Here is a 19,883-nt window from a genome sequence, read left to right as displayed (position 1 = left end):
GTTGGATGGAGAGTGTTTGTGAACAGCAGTTTTCAGTTCTTTCCACAGATTCTCGATTGGATTCAGGTCTGGACTTTGACTTGGCCATTCTAACACCTGGAGATGTTTATTTGTGAACCATTCCAGTGTAGATTTTGCTTTATGTTTTGGATCATTGTCTTGTTGGAAGACAAATCTCCGTCCCAGTCTCAGGTCTTTTGCAGACTCCATCAGGTTTTCTTCCAGAATGGTCCTGTATTTGGCTCCATCCATCTTCCCATCAATTTTAACCATCTTCCCTGTCCCTGCTGAAGAAAAGCAGGCCCAAACCATGATGCTGCCACCACCATGTTTGACAGTGGGGATGGTGTGTTCAGGGTGATGAGCTGTGTTGCCTTTACGCCAAACATAACATTTTGCATTGTTGCCAAAAAGTTCGATTTTGGTTTCATCTGACCAGAGCACCTTCTTCCACAAGTTTGGTGTGTCTCCCAGGTGGCTTGTGGCAAACTTTAAACAAGACTTTTTATGGATATCTTTAAGAAATGGCTTTCTTCTTGCCACTCTTCCATAAAGGCCAGATTTGTGTAGTATACGACTGATTGCTGTCCTATGGACAGAGTCTCCCACCTCAGCTGTAGATCTCTGCAGTTCATCCAGAGTAATCATGGGCCTCTTGGCTGCATCTCTGATCAGTCTTCTCCTTGTTTAAGCTGAAAATTTAGAGGGACGGCCGGGTCTTGCCTGAAATGTGGCAAAAGGTCGAAAAGTTCAAGGGGGCTGAATACTTTCGCAAGGCACTGTACAAGGCCATCAATGGAACTGCCCCCTCCTACCTCCAGGCGTTAGTCAGACCGTATGCCCTAGCTTTAGCGCTCTGCTCAACTACCTCTGCTAGCCGGCTGGTACCGCCATTACTAAGAGTGAGCAAAAGTCGCTCAGCTAAGTCACAACTTTTTCTCTGTTCTAGTTGTGGAACAAGCTCCCAGCCAATGGCAGGACAGCAGAGTTGCTTCCGCAAGAGCAGTCGTTCAGTTGGATTTTGCGTTATTGTGTGACTTTGTGTTTTTATTTGAGTTACTGTGACTTTAAAGGGTTATTTTAATACATTTTTTTTATTTTTTACACAAACTGACAGATCATGGCAGCAGTAGACCAGATAGGTAAAATTACCAGAAAATGCCAGTGCAACAGTGCAAATATGTGCCAACAACAGGTATAAATTCTGCAGTCTTATCTGATACGACTGAGCATATCACTGTCAGCTTCCCCAACTGTTGCTGCAAAAGGTAGTGGAATGTAGGTAACAGCAGAGTTGGAAAGTGTACAAAATTATTCTACTTAAGTAAAAGTATGATTACTTTGATGAACTCTTAAGTACAAGTATAAAAATCTACTCAAGTAAAAGTAAAAAGCAGCTCATTTAAAATTTACTCAGAGTAAAAGTTATTTAGTTAAGTTATTGATTTAATATGTTATTTATACGTATACTTATGTAATTAAATTGCAGTCTTTTGCGATTTGATAAGGGAACAAAACCATATAGTGCTTTCAATTTTAGTTTGTTTGACAGATACTTTGCCAAATCAATGGCGAAAAACAATGTTAGAGACAGTTTGTTATAATAAGACGTTTGAGAATGTTTTCGCTTCATTAGGAAACTGTGGCAGAATATGAAGTCATATCCCTATTTACATTCAAACAGGTGGTCATTTTAATGGGAGTAAGAGTAGTAAGTAAGTGGAATAAGCGTTAGTATAATAAACAACTAGTTACCAGCAAGTAGCCAATGCCAACCAACATTGTCATGCACCGATGTCTTTTTGGCTATAAGGAGCAAAGCATCTTGACTTTACAGCCCCTTCACAGTCCATTGTGGAGACTGATGCACATGAGTGTCCGCATTTGATCTTGGATGATTTTCACTGCACTAGCTTTGTCATGAACTGTCCTTTTTACAGCAAAATGGTGAAGCTGCAGCAGCAGGTAATGTTCAGTTTGCTTTAGCAATAACTTAATTCAGCATTTGTTCACAGCTTACACTGCATGATAAAGATAATACAGCTGTTGTTCTCCTGCACTTGAAGCCAAAGTGGTCGCAAGTTGTTACTTGCGCTTTTTTTTATTTTTAACTCCGTAACGGATGTGACTGAAAATGTGGCGAAGTACAATACTTTAAACAAAACATACTTAAGTAAATGTAAAATTACAGATTTAAAAAACTACTTCAAAAAGTACAAGTACACAAAAAGCTACTCAATTACAATAACGTGACTAATTGTAGGCCTAGGCCCAATTTGTCACTTTCCACCTTTGGTCAGTTTTAGAATTCGGGAGTGGTGCAGTTTAGTCAGACTTATAGTTATGTTACGACTGGTTTAATGGCCAAAAAAAGAAATTCAGCATTTCCCCACCAGAAAGTTATGCTTGGGAGTGTGGATCATTATACTGCAGTTTGCCAGTGGTTGATGGGAGTCCTTAGAGTCTCCAACTGAAAGGAGTAGGCCATCACACTGTCTAAACGGACATTTGACTTATAGAAAACAGAAATAGTACTTTAAGCATCAAAAATAGGCCTAAATGTCCTGTACAATTGTCTCTTTCATAATAGTACAGACGATCAATGTGCACCCACAATAAGGCTTTTCCACTTAAAATTGCCAGCAGGCGATATCCAATCCTTCCCAACAGAAACCAACGTCATTTTAGTAACGTTAGTAAAAAACAAATCAACGTTGTCTTTTGGTGTCACACTGGACTTGATCACCGATGTTCTTTGTTTGTCAGACGCAGAAAACACTGCGGGCTGGTAGACAAAATACGGCGTTTATCGGGGTGTTTTATCTGCACGGCCAGGTCAACTGCAGAAACGAATCAGAAGTCAAATGTTCCTATTTTAGTCAAAAAGTTCGGCGCAATAGTAAACATTAAACAGAATACAGACAAACGGTCACTTGTCCATCTGATCACAGCTCGGCGGTATAATAGTCATTAACTAACATTCCTTTTGGTAAATCTTACAGACATTATTAAAAAACGTCCCCAAGCCGAACAATTATATTGCATTAAATAGGCTCCCCTTCCCAGTGCGCGCACACAACGAGTTGCAGATCTGGGTGCTTCAAAGTAAATCCAGAAAATGAAATCACGTCTGAAGCATGCTGTGGGCTACTGGATCACAGTTATGCGATGTGTTTCTCTATGCCTTAGCATACATTAGAAAAATATATTACACTGTCAATATTTTGAAGGTGATCATTCATAAGAGTAAATCGTATTTTCCTATCCCTAAACCCACAGCTTCACACATTTGTAGAGTGGTAACCTACTTATGTTCCCTTCCACTTGGGCTTAAAGAAGCCGTGGAGCAGACAGCGGCAAGTAAAAGGTGCTGACACCGTTTTCATCCGCAGTAAAAGAACAGTTATTATCTGTAATCAGACAGCCTGGGAACACTGATCACTGCTGGAGAGAAACGTTTACCTTCAGCTGTTTATGAGAGAAGAACGATTCTGCCTTGGCTCATGGGTCGGTCCCTTGGTGCTGATAGTGATAATATATCCAGTAGTTAATGGAAAACAGTCCTCCTGAAAGCCCACACGACATCAAGCTGCAGTCGCTGAGAGCAGTAAAAATCGCAGTGTTCGCTGAGATGAGTCTCGGCAGCGTATCCACACTGACAAACTTTCCCCCATTCTCACTGCTCCGGTGACATCACCAGCCTCTCCGCCAATGACGGGCTGTCCCAGACGTGCATCATAGGAGTATCTTTTCCAATATTGGTGGCCTGGACTTTCTTTTACTGTGTAATTATAATATCAGCAAACTTTCATAGTCCTGGTCTCCCTTATTGAAACACAACTTCTCTCCACATCGATACTATATTTGGAATAAGGACAGTCTCTATAAAAACAAGTCAATATTTTTTGAAAACTGGTTTAATAATAATATTTTACTTGTTGGTCAACTGATACCAATGGTAAGATTTTTTGACGACGTATCAAATTCCCATATCAGCCATTGTTCTTGATGCTGTTCCTTCAGGAGTCAGGCTGTTGCTGGGAGGCATTAACTTCCCATGGCCACTTAATCACACTGTAAATTTGACACTGCTGTGGGGAGTTTATGCTTTTCCTCTAAGCAACAGGTAAATAATAAAGTAATTAGAGTTTTTTTCCAAAAGGACATTCTGAGTATGCCTTACGTTATTTCATATTGGAATAATAGAGAGTGTGCCTTGGGATAAAGTGTGGTCTTTACCCTGTGAATATTTGCTTACTAATAAAGTGAGATAAGTTTGTTTAAATTAATTCACTGGTTCTACCCAGTAAAATCTTTCTTTAAAAGATATAAACCGAATATTGATACGGGAGTGTGTTCATTTTTTTAAGGATGTTTTCTTCAGTGTTTTTGATTTCAGGGAGGATAATAAAAAAAATGACTTCATAATAAATGTTATTCTTACTTGCCAAATTCCATATCCACAAATGTAAATTTACTGGTTCTAAACCATTCTTCCTCGTATTTATGAGTGAGCTAGATGCATATATGAACTCCAAAAACTGTAAAGCTCAAAAGGACTGCACAACTATATTCAACATTTATGACCTCATGGTGTCAAGGGTTGGCTGATTGAAGACAGGAAGCTGAGGTGTGGACCCAAATGCAGACCAAAAGGCAAAGAGGTTGCAGTTCAAAAATATTTATTAACCCAAAAAGACTTACTGAAGCAGGCACAAGGCAAAGGTCCAATCAAAAGTAATCTAAACTGAAACCATAGGGAAAAATCCAAAAACAAAGAGTATCCACAAGGTTATCCAAAAGATACAAAGAATGAGGCGCAGTGGAACACTCAACATAGACGACGCAAGGACATGACAAGGACTGAAGACAACTGAGGACAATATATACACACACAGCTGAAACACATCAGGTACAGGGATAAAGCTAGACAAGGACACCAGGTACAGGGGATTACCAAAATAAAACAGGAAGTAAAGTTCACAAGAACACACATATCTACCAAAGTAAAAACACAAAACATGGAAAGACAGCAAAATCAGGGCACGGACGGAGACGGGACCAAACAGGAGACAAGACTACACTAAAACATACAACTAAAGGACTAGGACACAGACCATAATGATAAAACACAGAAGTACACAGATCAGGGAAACGCTAAACATGAACTAAAGCACAGGATTAAGAAATAACTAAACAAGACTACACAGGGAAACACAGAACCAAAAACGGATTTAAACAGGAAAGACATGAATACAAAAACACACTCCTAACACATGGAAGTAATTGATACTGGAACTCCAGCTCAAGTTGGTGCCTTAACCTCGACTTTCTTGTCAGGAAGCCTCAATGAATGTTAAATTATTTTTGTACCCATGGACAATGAAATGTTGTATGTCGTTGTATGTCATTTTATGTAGCCTATATGATGACCTTCTCAATAAAGTCAAGTTAAAATAAATAAATAAATAAAATATTTCTAATGAAGCTACATTCTGACTTTCTGAAGTCCAAATATCCACAAATAAACGACAGATATATTAGACATGGACAGAAGTCAAAGTGAAGTATCTTTGTGTGTATTGTAAGACATCTTGACAACGCTGAAGTTAGCTTCCGATTCGCAACTTCGGGAAAGTTAAGGGGAACTTAAGTGAAAGTTAACGTACATTGCTGAGTGACTGATTCTCCATTTTTTGCACGTCCTACTGTTGTGAAAGCTGTGAGGCATTTTATTCAAAGCCTTAACGCTCTCTGAAACACGTCAATAAACTATTGCTATCTAGAAAGTCACACAGCTGTTTAGCAACTGCTTTCTCCAGAACCTTAGAGAGAAATGGAAGGTTAGATATAGGTCTATAGTTTGCTAAAACATCTGGATCATATTTGGGCTTTTTCGGAAGAGGTTTAATTACAGCTACTTTAAAGTACTGTGGTACATAGCCTGTTGATAGAGATAGATTGATCATATCTAGTATAGAAGTGCTGACTAAGGGTAAAACATCTTTAAGCAGCCTAGTCGGGATGGGGTCTAAGAGACAGGTTGATGGTTTAGATGAAGAAATTATTCAGGTTAGTTGGTAAAGTTTGAGGGAAGCAAAGCGGTCTAAACATATATCTGGTTTTACAGCCGTTTCTAAGGTTCCTGAGTTTAGAGATAAGTTTGTGCCAGTTGAGGGCAGGTCTTGGTGAATTTTGTTTCTAATAGTTAGAATTTTATCATTAAAGAAGCTCATAAAGTCTTTACTACTGAGAGCTATGGGAATACTTGGCTCAGTAGAGCCAAGTATTGTTACAAGATGGCGCTGCGTATAGCTGTCTCGGTGTTAGGTGCGCTTTGTTTTGTTTTGTTTTTGTGTGTTTACTCAGTTTTTGGCTGTGATTCCTGGAGCTCTTTTACCAGAGAAGAGCTCATGAGCATCAGGGGAACAACTCCAGTGGATTTATTCCCCACTTTTCTCGCGTCATCACTGGAATTATTGGACATTTTGGTGAAGGACTTGCTAGCTGTTGTTCGTGCTGTGAAGTGCCATAAGAGAGGGAAACGAGCCTGGTCACTCACGCTCCTCCGCTGGCAGGGACTCTGCACACTGCTACCGGCAATATTTCTCTCCAACATGCGCTCACTTTGCAACAAACTGGACGAGCTTCTGGTGGGGAAAAACAGAGACTTTTATTCATCTTCTGTTCTGTGCTTCACAGCAGGTCGGAGGATGAAGTCAACCCTATGGTCTGCAGACAGCCTTATATAACCCTTCTGAGCTGGTGTGCCCCCCTCCTTCCTTTATGCTGAATTTCTTATCTTCTGCTTTTATGCTGTTCACATGTGTTGTTATACCACTTTTACAAGTTTTCCAGCTTTCATTCATCATTCTGTGTTGTTGACTTTCTATATTTTGTTATATTACAGGATAAGAAACTCATCATTTACATTGTAACTCAAATGTCACCCTTTTTCAGCAGTTATGTGTATATAATTTAACACACAGTTATATTTCTTAAAAAAATTACTACGGGAATAACATATGTTGCGCTGTGCCTTTCATTGATGCTTGTTTTTTTAAAGTAATCTTGTTGTTTTACTGGCTGATTACTACTTTTGCTTGTCATCATCTATTCATCCACTTTCTGCCTTAGAAGCTCGCCCACTCTGCCAAGCAAAGTCAGCAAATGCTTCGTCAGCAAGTTCACCAAATGCCCATGGGCAAGTTCACTCAAAGTTCACACAGGCTCTAAGCATCAGTGGTTGGAAGTTGACAATCAATCCCTTAATCAATAATTAAGCATGTAGTCTTAATTGGTAATTAAACTCTTAATATCAGCAGACTGACACCTCGGCAGTTCATCATGTTATAACAACAGTGGATATCACTAGACCAAAGCATGCACTAGTCACAGCAGATTTTGAACACCTGTAGCCTCTCCTGCTGTCATAAATCTACAGTAGATAACAGTTGAACAAGGTATGCATAGTCTCAGTGTCTACGGTAAATGCTCCCACTTAAGGATCTTAACTTTGTTACTGCATTCATGATTACAGCACAGCACTTCTAAGTAGAAAATAAGACACATCTCGGTAATGTTCAAAGATTATGTTCGAAGAAGTAAGTAAGAAGTAAGTAAGGATAATTAATAAACTAACTACTAATGATTAATGATTAATGCTAATTAAGGATAATAAAATGATTGCATACACACACGTGCTACTGCCTCCGGGCAGTTAGACACAGAGAGGACCACACACATTCAGAGCTAAAGAGTTTCAATGTTGTGATCTTAACTTTACACTATAAAATAACACTCTAAATGATGACAAGAGCTATAGAGTTTTGACACTGTAATCCTAACTTTACACTCAAATAATACTTTAAATGATGCCAATGCAGACCACCATTGCTCTAGTAATTACTGATAACAATTTAGGCTATAATGCTCTAAAATAATTCTCAACAAAAACATGTCTCTGACTTCAGAACCATCAGCACTGGTTCACATCAGGGCTGTGTTCTTACCCCTCTGCTCTTCTCCCTGTACACCAACAGCTGCCCGTTCAGTTACCAGTCTGTCAAGCTCCTGAAATTTGCGGCCGACACCACCCTCTCTGGTGAGGATGAGTCCATCTACTGGTGGGAGATTGACTATCTGGTGACCTGGTGCAGCCAGAACAGTCTGTAGCTCAACGTTCTGAAGACAGTGGAGATGGTCGTGGACTTCAGGAAGAGCCCAGCCCCACCCTCCCCCATCATCCCGTGTGACATCATCATCTGTGACTGTCAGCCAGGCTACAGTGCAGAATTTTCCTCTATTTATTTTCCTGTATTAATGATGAGTAGTACGCTGCTCTGGCATTACGGAGGGCCTTCCTATAAGTTTTAAGAGTATCTGGCCAAATTAAATGAGAATTTTCCAGTTTGGTGGAAAGACAATTCCTCTCAAGTTATAACATGGAGCTGACCGTCTTTGTTTTATTATCTTCTTTTTTAGAGGGGCAACAGAGTCGAGTGTCATTCGCAGCGAGCCTGCAGCACTATCAACAAGATGATCGATTTGGGAGGGACTGATAATTAGCATTGGAATGCTCCATTACTTTGTGACTTGAAAGTGAATTAAAAGCTGATGGAATCACATCCTTAAATTTAGCTACAGCACTATCAGATCGACATCTCATATAAATTTTTGCCTAATGGCGTGTAGTTCAGCAATAGAAACTCAAAAGTTATCAAATAGTGGTCTGTGGGAACACTATTAAATGTTCAATTTCAATACCATATACCAAGAGCATTGATTGTTTTGTGAAAATACTAGAGAGGGTGATTTCACTTTTCGCTTTTTTGCATGTAGACCACATTAGACCAGGTCCAGATCAAAAAACACTATACCTGGAGCTGTCAAATCTGGACTAGATTATTCCACAGCAGCTAAAGTTTCTTTAAAACATAGTTTTAGATTTGTGAAACATTCTATTTTTGAAAATACTATAAAGGGAGATTAATGTGCTTTTTTTGCATGTAGACCACATTAGACCAGGTCCAGATCGAAAACCACTATACCTAGAGCTGTCAAAAGTAGATAATATCGTCCTGTTAATTATCAGTACCGTTATTCATTTTCACCACCACTACCTATACTGTATATATTTCTGGGTGGATATTGTGTTGGCTGCTCCCATCCACCAATGTGTCCTTGAGCAAGACACTTAAAGGGGCTATATGTATGTTTAATAAATCAAATTTTCAATGCCTTATTGTCAGTGGGCTCAAAACTCACTCGCACACGCCTGTTTTCTCCGTTGCTTGTATCAGCCACTATTCTGCTTTTAATGTGAAGTCTCCGGGTCGGATTCAGCCCTGTGCGCGCTCCCGAGGCTCTCTTGTACTACAGCGACAACACGGCAGCTAACAACATGCAGTCCACTAATACCATAAAATAACCAGTTCACAGCAAAACACAGGCTCCACGTAAGGATACAAAACAACAATAAAGGTTTATGTGCTCAAGCCCATCAGACCAAACAGCTTCAGATGATGTCGAGTAAGAACAAAGTGATCATTAGCAAAGCTGGAGAAACACAGAGAAAGTCACGTTAGCTAGCCGGCTAACGCTGAGCAGTTGCTAATGTTGTCCGGTGCAAAGTTATATCGCTTTCACATTACTTCACCAACTAATGCAATCCTCTGTACCACTGTTATGCCAAAGTGTCAAAGCCTGCAAGAAATGATGTAATGGTAAAAAGCTAATGTGGAGCGATTTGTTTACTATCCTATTGTAATACAGCCATGAGCAGCCAGCTAACACTACATTAGCCCCGACCTGCCGCTGTTTGCTTCATAACGTTCAATTTAGATTTATTGCCTTTTAACAATACACAGCTTCTCCACCTCTCAGTCACTGTAACTAACATGACCCACATAATATACAATCCAGAGGAAGAGCCATCCACTAACACTACAGTAAATTAGTTACTGCGGTCTAAACTGTTATAAAGTATGACACAATCTTGTTATAATATTCAGTCCAGCTCACTAACAGTTTCATTATCATCTAAAACATGTAGCTGTGCTGAAATTGCTGAGCCTCTGGTGACAGATACACAGATAGTAAAGACTTTGTTACTTGAAAGCAGCAGGTGAGCTTGGATTAGTTCAATATCAAGCTGATAAAAATATTACTGTAACGTTGCAGTGAGAGTTTATCTGAGTTTCCACCATGATGTGTGAAGCTGGCTCCCTACCTGTCTATAGCCGCTCTCACTTAGCCTTTTTTCGGGAGTACTGTGCCAATATGCCAGTGTCTCGCTGCGCTGAATGAAAGGTACGGCGCCGGTTGATCTGCCTCTGAGATAGGAACGTTGAAGTAACCTGAACATGTCTGAGTGAAAAGCCACAGCCTGCGTGCTGGTGTTCCTGCGTTTATTGCAGGATTTCTGTATGAAAGTGGTTGTGTTTCGGATTATGCTCGCTCATGAGTTCAAGTGAGCACCCGTACAAGCACACGCCTGGTAGCAATCTTAAAACCGCACCGCTAGTGGCCGCTGGAAACTACATAATGCCCCTTTAACCCATAGTTGCTCCAGAGGCATTTGACTATGTTGATTATGTCAAAGAATCCAGAGACTTTTGGAGACACAGTCCTTGTCCAACCTGTGCTTGTTCTTAATATGATCTTTATATGAAGCTTAGTCAGTTCACAGTCACAGTTCTCAACATTTGAGTGAGAAATCATTGGATTGAAACAGTTGCTGCATAATCAATTTGTTAAAAAGTGAAAGAAAGTGGGCTCAAACATGCAACCTTGTTGGTGAGAGTCTTGTGCTTTGCCAAGTGAGCTAACCAAACACTGTAACACTCAAAAAATTGTATATTATTACTTCTTATTATTATTAACTCTAAGTGTTGGATACCTGACTATCGCAAATAAATTCTCAACAAGAAGAAAACAAAGAAAAACTGCAAGTAGTAAAGCATTATGTTTTTATTGACATGGTTTGTATGTGGCAAATTTTGATGCTTCAGGTTATCTGATATTTGAAGTCTGACAAAAATGATCCATCTGATTTCACTAAGCTTAAAGTTATCCAAGGTAGGTTAAAATTAAGGGCAACTGGACTTGGTTGAATATACTAAAAGATGTTATGCCTCTCATCAAAGAGGCTTCTTCAGTTCTAAAGCTAAAAGTTGACTGAGCCATGCCTTCTATTTGGTCTTAAGGCCATTCATCGGCTTGTACAGTGGAAGGAGGAATTTCCATGACTTATCCCAACCTGAGAGTGATTTGATGGTCATCTGCTTTTTCAGACCAGAAGGGTGAACAAAGGACCTCCAAGATTCTGCCCACTCCTCAATGAACATTTCTTTGTTTTTGTTCTCCATCTTTAGCTTCTTTCCTGAAGCAGGGCCTTTCTTGGGACGTGGTTGTGTTTTACCCAACAGGTGGCATCCTGCCCACTTCCTTTCTGATTGTTTCTCCTTCTCAATGTTGGAGTACAAATGTCTACTTGTTTTGTTCTTTTTTGTGATATTCATCCTAGGATCAACGGGTTCCTTAGACATGGTTTTGTCTTTCATCTGTGCACTAGCCCGCTGCAGCAACTGATGAGAGTTTTCCCAAATCCTGATGGTTGCAGGGTTGTTACTAAAGTTGGTTTTGATGTTGTTTTGTGTGTTATTCCCTCTTGACCACATGACTACATCGTGACATGGGTTAGGAGAAGACTCCACCCATGGTTGATCCACATGGGGCATGGGATTGGCAAGCCTGAACGACCTTCCCCACTTAGATCCATGCCCATTGAAAGTGGCATGTGGTTGCTGAGTAGTGCCGGTCATGCTATTCCTAGGTATCCCCGAAGATCTGTAATGACTTGGTTGATGTTTCAGAAGTGACCCAGCTCTCCATGAAGCACTCCAATGTTTCTCAGGATATCTTTCCCTGAACATCTGGCTGTCAAAAGACTGGCTCATTTTAGCTTTGGCTCTCTGCAAGGAAATCTTCTCTCTCCGGGGTTGGATCTCCATTAACACATCCCCCCCGTTCTCTCTAGGCTTCTGCTCAGTCCAGAGCCCTGTGTGGAATATGGAGCACTTCCAGGCTTCCCTCCATTTGGTTAGGGAGGGTTTGTCATGGTGGAACTGAGTTTCGGAGACCATCCAGGCTCCCTGCCAGTCAGAAATGGACCTAGCGTACCTCCTGTCTGTCCATGAATCGTAAGGATAGAGGGAAGTCACACTTGACCTTGCTTGGCTGGTTTGTGCCCTACACTGCGCAGGATTTGATCGATTCTGAGGCCTTGATAACCTCCATGATTCTCCCCAACTCTGCTCCCTGGTCGGCCCATTGTTAGGGAGTTCCAAAGGTGGAAAGTGGTTCTGGACCCACACATGATGTACTTGGATTTGGGGTGTGGTGGACCAACCCTGCTCCCAACGTTCAGGCTCTCGACACAGAGGCAGACAGGTGAACATCCATGAGTCTTTCCACTCTGAGGTAGTAGGCTTCATGTCTCCTCCCTTCTCAGATGCTCTGAAAGGCCTTGAAGGATCAGGACTAATTCTTCTCTCTATTTTCATTCTGTGTTTCAGTGTCTTCCAGGAATCCCTCCATTCTGAGGTAGACAAGACATTTTCCAAGTGTTTCAGATGAATCAGCTTAGATTGGGTGAATTCTTGCTTTGGGCAGTATATGACATGATGTTTCAGTTGCTCATAGCATGAGTCAGCTTTCTCTGATGTTAAATAATGACCCTTTGGGTTCTTCTCCACCTTCTGAGCCTCCATCTTTGGTGGAGAGACCTTTAAGACTTTCTTTATTTCTTCACATGGTTTAGAGTTGTTTTTGGTCACCTGCCATGACTTGCTCCACTCAGAGAGAGCCTTAAATTCCTTGTGGAGCTGCAAGTACAGATCTCTGTACGTCTTGACTATGTAAAGATGCGCCTCTTTCTGCTGGCCATGATAATCATACTTATCCTTGTTATATTGCCTCAGAGAGGGATCAGAATTCTTGTGGTTATTGAATACCACCATGGCTGCTCTCCATGAGTCAGCCCACTCATGACAATGAGATTTTTTTACTTGAGGCAACTTGGATTTGTTGCAGCCATGGTGGTTGACAAGCCTCCAACATTCTTCCCACTTGAAGCTTATCTCTCCATTGTCATCCTGCTTGTTAGCAATAGACCCATTCATTAGACCATTATTTGTATCAGTTAAATTATTCTGCTGACTTGTTGGCTTAGTGGATCTCCATGACTTGCTCCACTCTGATGAGCAGAAGGCTTCATTGTGGTGCTGAGTCTCCAACAAAAAGGTGAAGAATCCAGATTTAGTGACATTCTTTCCATTTACAGAACATGTATCCCTCTTCTTATGTTTTTTTTCAAATTTTCTCCAGGACATCTGCCACTCCTCAGTGGGAAGACTTAAGTCTAACTCTTGTGATTCCACCACCCTGTCTGGTTTCTTCCAGAGATGATGGCTGTAAAGATCTATCATGTTTGGCCTGTTTGTACAAGGCTTTCCTTCTTCAGAGCAAAGCTGCGGGGTAGCAAATATCCAGCACTTGCCCCAGTCTGGTGTAGCTGTAGCACCCTCTGCTGGTAATGGCAAGGATTTGTTGTACTTCCAAGACTTTCCCCACACCATAGCAGAAGGTTGATTCCGGGTGATGAACATGATTAAGTCTGTTAAAATTTTTGCCTTGCCCCTTTTTATCCTTGTAGTTTGGGGCTGGAGCAGGGAAGACCCTTCTCTGGGCTCCTGGTCTGCCTAGTGGACCTGAACCTGATCCACAAGGAAGAGTAGGAGGAACCTGGTGTTGTTTACTCTTCCACACATTGTCGTTATTTGTCTGATTCTCAGCTGGTTTCAATTTTCTCTCCACCCTTTTATAGTTACCCAGTTTGGCAACCAAACGATTTTCCCAGTCCTTGTTAATACTGTGGGAAAAATATAAGACAAAATATAAAACATGAGCTAAATGTCAAAAATGCTCGCAGAAAGTATGATCACAGACAAGGACAACATCTCTTAAAGACAGACAAGATAGACAAATTTGTGCACTAGTAGTAACAGCTTCTTTAAGCAATTATCCTTTCATGGAAATATTACATCAGTATTACATCAGGATATGTTGGTGTTGCAGGTCTAAAATAATGGTCCTACATTGCCATCTTAGAGCCACACCACTAACAGGGGAAAATATACAGTAAATTATCTTGGCTTTCAGAAGCAAATCCAAGTCAAATCCTGATACATTGTGATGCTGTGTTATGTAACAGAGCAGAGTACAGTAATAAAGGTAAAAAGGTAAAAAGTTTGTCACTGGGTTACAATATGTGTGATGTGTGTATTTGTTGTTTGATGTACAGCAGCGCTATTCTATTACAAATTCATTTGGGCCAGATTTAAAGAACAGGACTCAGGGATGGGCCGGACATTTTCTCACGAGTTGGGATGGGTATCACTAGAATTTTATTGACATACTTGTCTACCCCTTATTTGTTCTGTTCTTTATTGATATTCAATTATTTTTCATTGCTAAATAATTGCCTTTAATAAAAGATATTATGTAAAAGAAATAATTTCATATTTTTATATTAAGTGAATATTGTTTCAAGAGCAGCAACAGGATTCACAATAGCAAAGACACTAATATCTCACTGGAAACAAATCTAACATGTCAGTAAAATAAATCATATTCCTGACATCAACATACTGAGTGAAGTTTAGAAAGAATGATGAACTCAGTCATGAGTCCCTATCAGTCGCTCCTCCTGTCCTCCCCCTCCTCCTATCTCTGCTGTTGCTGGTAGAGAGGAGAGCTTTTTACTCACATAGGCTTTATTGCACCACGTACTTACACTAACGAGCATAGTTGTTGTTAATGTCGTTAACAACAACGTGCTGGCTGACTTTGCTCCATGTTTGTGTGTGTGTGTGTGTGTGTGCATCCAAACTGGAGTTATTACAGTTACAATAACATAGGCATGTCAGCGATTATGAAATGATGCAGCAGCAGTCCCTGGGGATTTATTGATAGAATAATGTGTTTTGGACCAAATGTTTTTACTGGATTGGATGGTCTTGACCTTTGACAACGTAACAAGACCATTTTTGTTGGAATATAATTGATCAGTGGATTACTATCGGGCTTTACAGGTGAGTGGCTGATTGTACCCACTAATGTGATTGTATCTTGAAATGGTTTGCATTGGTCGAATCACAAGGATTTTTGTTTCAAACAGTGTATCATTTGTGTGCACATACTGAAAGCACACACCAGGAACTGACAGCCAGCGAGCAAATAAGTAGTAATAATTATAATAATCATTATGTAATATATAATAGTATAACATTCACAGGGGCTATACTTCTGCATTGAGTACTTTTGCTTTTACAAGTAAATTTTCCTGATAATACTTACATATTCAATGCAATTCAATTACTTTTACTTGCAACAGAGTATTTCTACACTGTGGTATTGCTATTTTTACTTAAGTAAAATGTCAGAGTAGCCCACTGTCTGAGATCTGGTGTCGGGGTTAACTTCTTCTTTTAGTGTGCTGATGTATCAGATTTCTCCTGCAGGACACCTTAATTTTTGCCTCTTTAAATGAATGCGGTAAAAATGTCAGAATTGTATTTGTTAGCAAAAAAAAAAGTAATCTCAGAAATTCTTCCATTCATAGAAGAAAAAGTAAGAAGATAAAATGCTTTTGAAGAAACAAACCATTTTTTCTTGACAACTAATTGTCAGTCTTTCAGTCATTAACCTCCCTGCTAATATTAGAACATGATGGATCATTACAGCTGTCATTCCCTCCCTGATCAGCAGTAGTCCACAGTGTCCCAATTCCATCACCAACTTCCCAGGATTTATTGGAATACCTCCAGCCTTCTTCATCTGTTATCCTGCCTGTCTTGTTTTTGATCATTGCATGTTTTGGGGGGGATTTTTACCCATTTGCTTATGCCAATTTGGCATTTCCTGCTGGTTGTAAATCAAAACAAGTTCTGGTCCAATGTTTAATTTTTCCCACATTCATCTGCACAGTATCAAAAAGCCATACAAATAGTGAGATGTGGGGCGGCTGTGGCTCAGGAGGTAGAGCGGGTTGGCCGTTAATCGGAAGGTCGGCGGTTCAATCCCTGGCTCCCCCTGGTTGCGTGTCGAAGTGTCCTTGGGCAAGATACTGAACCCCGATTTGCCCCTGTCGGCTGTTCCGCCAGTGTATGAATGTGTGTGAATGTTAGTTTCCGTTTGAGCACTTAGGCTCAGTGTATGAATGTGTATGACTGGTGAATGCAGATGTACTGTAAAAGCGCTTTGAGTGGTCGAAAAGACTAGAAAGGCACTATACAAGTACGGAGCATTTACATTTACAGATGTGTGTTTGTATTGGAACTGTGGAACAGTGTTTGTGTAATTATTCTTACTGCCTGAACAGACAAAACAAAAGTGGCTGAAATAAAAGTGGTTCTGTGATTTTTTTTTACATTTATGACGGGATCAAGAGAGGACCAGCATGTAGTCTTTATTGTTCTAGTACATTTAGCTCTGTACATTTAGATGACAATGTTATACCATTGTGATTATATAGTGTAATAAATTACATTACCCTACATTTGAGGACATACAACTAAATCCTAATTGGTTTATGTTTATCGCTGCAGAACAGTGTGACAGGTCAGTAAAAAGAGACCTGGGTTCTTCTAGAACACATCAAGTTAACATAAAAGTCAGACGCATGTTCAAATTGAAGAATAAACACTAATTCTGCTGCTGAAGATATTTAATAATTCTGAGACACAGACCACATAATAGCAATGTGTGCAAAAAAGTCCCTGTTGTTCTCCTACTACTGCTGGCTACTATTCAATAAAGGCAAAATGCCAAAACAATCTTGAAAAATGTTAATGTGAAAATTCTGATAAAGGACTTGCAGACAGTATGTGCACACAAATACAGATAATAGTTTCAGTCCTTACGAAGGCAGAGCACTCCTTTCTATTCGTTCCTGCTCCAGATGCAGCTTTTGTCCATACTCTCTCTCTCTGATCTCCCAGACATTCTTCATGATTGAGGCGTCACAGCCAACAACCTCAGGGTTTTTCTCACTAGACATCTTTAAACTGTTTCACACTGCAAACACAGAGAACAATATTAAGAAACCTCTGAAGAATTATTGTTTTTTTGGATGAAGATTATATTAATGTTAATACAATATTATGAACCCTGCAGAGATGGAAGTGGTGTACCTTATAGCCGTGATCCTCTGTGTGATCCGTGTAGGGATGCTGCAGGCAGCTCTGTTCCTAAATACTGTCACTCCAAGAGTCATTGACCTGCTTTTAGATGATTGAGGGACTGTCCCAACTAAAAATAAAACACCCTCCAGACACACGGAAAGAACCACTGCCTTCTCTACAAACATATGCCTGTAATATTACTGTTAGTAACTCCTCCAATCTGTGATGCAGGTTTGGTAGCTGTAACTTCAAAATTACGCCCCAGACACACACATCATCAAAAATATAAAGACACAATAAAGCCCAAAGGCTTATTAACCCAATTATTAAAAAAACTCAGACTCATACCACAGCTGTGTTCTGCAAAGACAAGCCCCCATCGCTGCCAAGAGGTAATACTGTACATAACTTGTATGTATACACTGTATACACACTATATATGATTTTCTGTTTTTCCTTTTTTTTAATTTTTTTTTAAATTTTTTACCTGTCCTGCCCAGCAGCCTGGTATAGAGTATGATGACCTGGATACCATATTGTGCCAGACAGATTTTACTTTAACAAGAGAGTATTAATATACTCCTTTGTCTGTTTTATTATTTATTTAATTATGTATTGATTTGTCACCGGGCCGGACAGGGGGGCAGACAAGGGGATGGGGGGGCACAAACAGAGAGCACAGAGAAAGGACAACACCTGTAAGAGAAGGGGGATGGAAGGTGGGGACAACAGGGAAAAGCAGTGGGAAACACCAATTGCAGAAAGCAACGAAACCTGCAATAGAACAGAGAGAGGGGCTTGGGGAGGAGAAAAACAACAACAAACTAACACAAACAAAAACAAACAATAAAAATAATAATAGTAAAAGACAACCAGCTGAACAGCAGCAATAAACAGCTGACATAGTATGACAACTAAGAGAAAAATGAAAACAAGAAACAGTCGAGCACATTAAATAAGCAACACAGCACAGCCACGAGAGCTGGAATAATAACAATTAATTTAAATAAGTAACTGAAAGAAAAGCATCAGGAATAATTCTACCAGGGACAACCTACATTTGTTTTGTGTCTTTGTGTGAGACTGTGTGAGACCAGTGCTCCCCCCCACCCAGCACCCCACCGCCGCGCAGCGAACAACCAAAACGCCCAAATGCCACGCAATCATCAACACCAATGCACAAGTGACAAGCACAACGCGCACACTGCGAGCACGGCGACACCCAATGCCCAGCAGCCCCCTGCGAATCCCGCGTGCGAGGTCGGGCAAACGAGAGAGAGCAAGCGGAATAACACGACAGCGAAAGCCAGTGGAGAGAAACACCAGCAGCAAGTCCCAGATCGACAGCAAAACCGTGCACCCGCCAATAAAAGTCCGCCGTCCACCCCCCAACTGCTGGAAAAAACTAAGGCCGCCAGCACCAGCCGACATCCCCCATGCCCAGCACGCCCCCCGGCCGCTGCATGCCACCACCAACCCACCCACCCATCAACGGCCAAGAACTCCAGGCACAAGCCCAGAACAAACCGGAGCACAGCCCTGCCCCGCACTCACACTGCACATCCCGAAAACTAACTATATACCTCAGTATCCAGAGGGGTCCAACAACTGGCTGAAAGAGAAATGGGGAAGCATGGATCCGAGTCCAACGAAGCTAAACAGGGACGCAAACTGGTCCCTCCAAGCCAACAAGGAAATACCTCCCCCGGACTCCAATGCACAAACTAAACGCCCAGCAGCCATTCAGAGACCCTGCCCAGGGAAAAAGCACAATGCATCAAGATGCATCGACAATCGCCCCACAATCCCACCGCAGCCCTCCAAACCACAACCGGATCAACCCGCGCAGAGACCCCCACCCCCAGAAGCCAGGGCACCCCGCGACCCCCCAAAGTGCAAAGGACCCCAGACCGCATGTCCCGGGGGAAGCTGTACCCCGCCCCAAGGAAGAACAGCAGAAAGCCGTGCCGGGAAGCTCCCTGCCGCCAGCGAGCGATAACGCGTAAGAACCAGGCCAACGGTCCCCCAGCCCAGCCAGAGGGATCCCTCCCCAGAGTGCAGGCAGTGCCAGCAGTCCCCCAGGCCGATCTCATCCCCGGACCGGGGCCCAGCCCTCCCAGTCAAGCACCCCCAAGGAGGAGCACCAAAACCTACCCCGACAACACCGGCCATGCGCCCCAGAGATTCCCGCATGCCCCCACTGTGAGAAAGCTGGCAGAGGGAAGCAGCGGGAGCCCCACCCTTGCCGAAGAGGGCCCAGGCGAGGAGAGGAGACAACGGGCCCCCAGGCCCAGGGACACACCACCCGCCCAGAAATGAGCAAAAGCCACAAGCCCGAGTCCCCAGATCCCTAGGTCAAGAGCGGGCCCCCACGCTAGGGGAGCCCCGACCCCCCCAGCCCACCCCAGATCAGGCAAGGCCGTCACCAACCCCACAGCACCCCCGACGCCCGGGGCTCCAGGGGCAGGGGCGGGACACGAGGCCAATGAGAATCTCCCCCACTCCTTCAACCCCTCTGCCTGCCTCTGTAAATGTATTATTTTGTGTTGGATGCATGTCATGGATTGTGAAGTGTTGTATGGTGGAGTAAAGATAAGGTGTGTGGTAACTAAGGTGCAGGTAAAATTGGAGGGTAGT

At 41.8% G+C, this 19,883-nt stretch overlaps 1 protein-coding gene across 1 annotated transcript in view; it reads right to left on the bottom strand.

Moving 5' to 3' along the window:
- megf10 (multiple EGF-like-domains 10) overlaps window positions 1-3,631 on the bottom strand; it is a 91,972-nt gene extending 88,341 nt beyond the window's left edge. Inside the window, exon 1 of the mRNA XM_046066309.1 lies at window positions 3,463-3,631. The gene's annotated coding sequence lies outside the window, so the exon portion shown is untranslated. The remainder of the gene's footprint in view (window positions 1-3,462) is intronic.
- Between the last annotated feature and the right edge of the window lie 16,252 nt (window positions 3,632-19,883).

This window comes from Micropterus dolomieu, linkage group LG13 (genome assembly GCF_021292245.1).
Source record: "Micropterus dolomieu isolate WLL.071019.BEF.003 ecotype Adirondacks linkage group LG13, ASM2129224v1, whole genome shotgun sequence".
Taxonomy (NCBI): Eukaryota; Metazoa; Chordata; class Actinopteri; order Centrarchiformes; family Centrarchidae; genus Micropterus; species Micropterus dolomieu.
The sequence above is the reverse complement of the archived record's forward strand: the minus strand, read 5'-3'. Positions and strand labels throughout refer to the sequence as shown.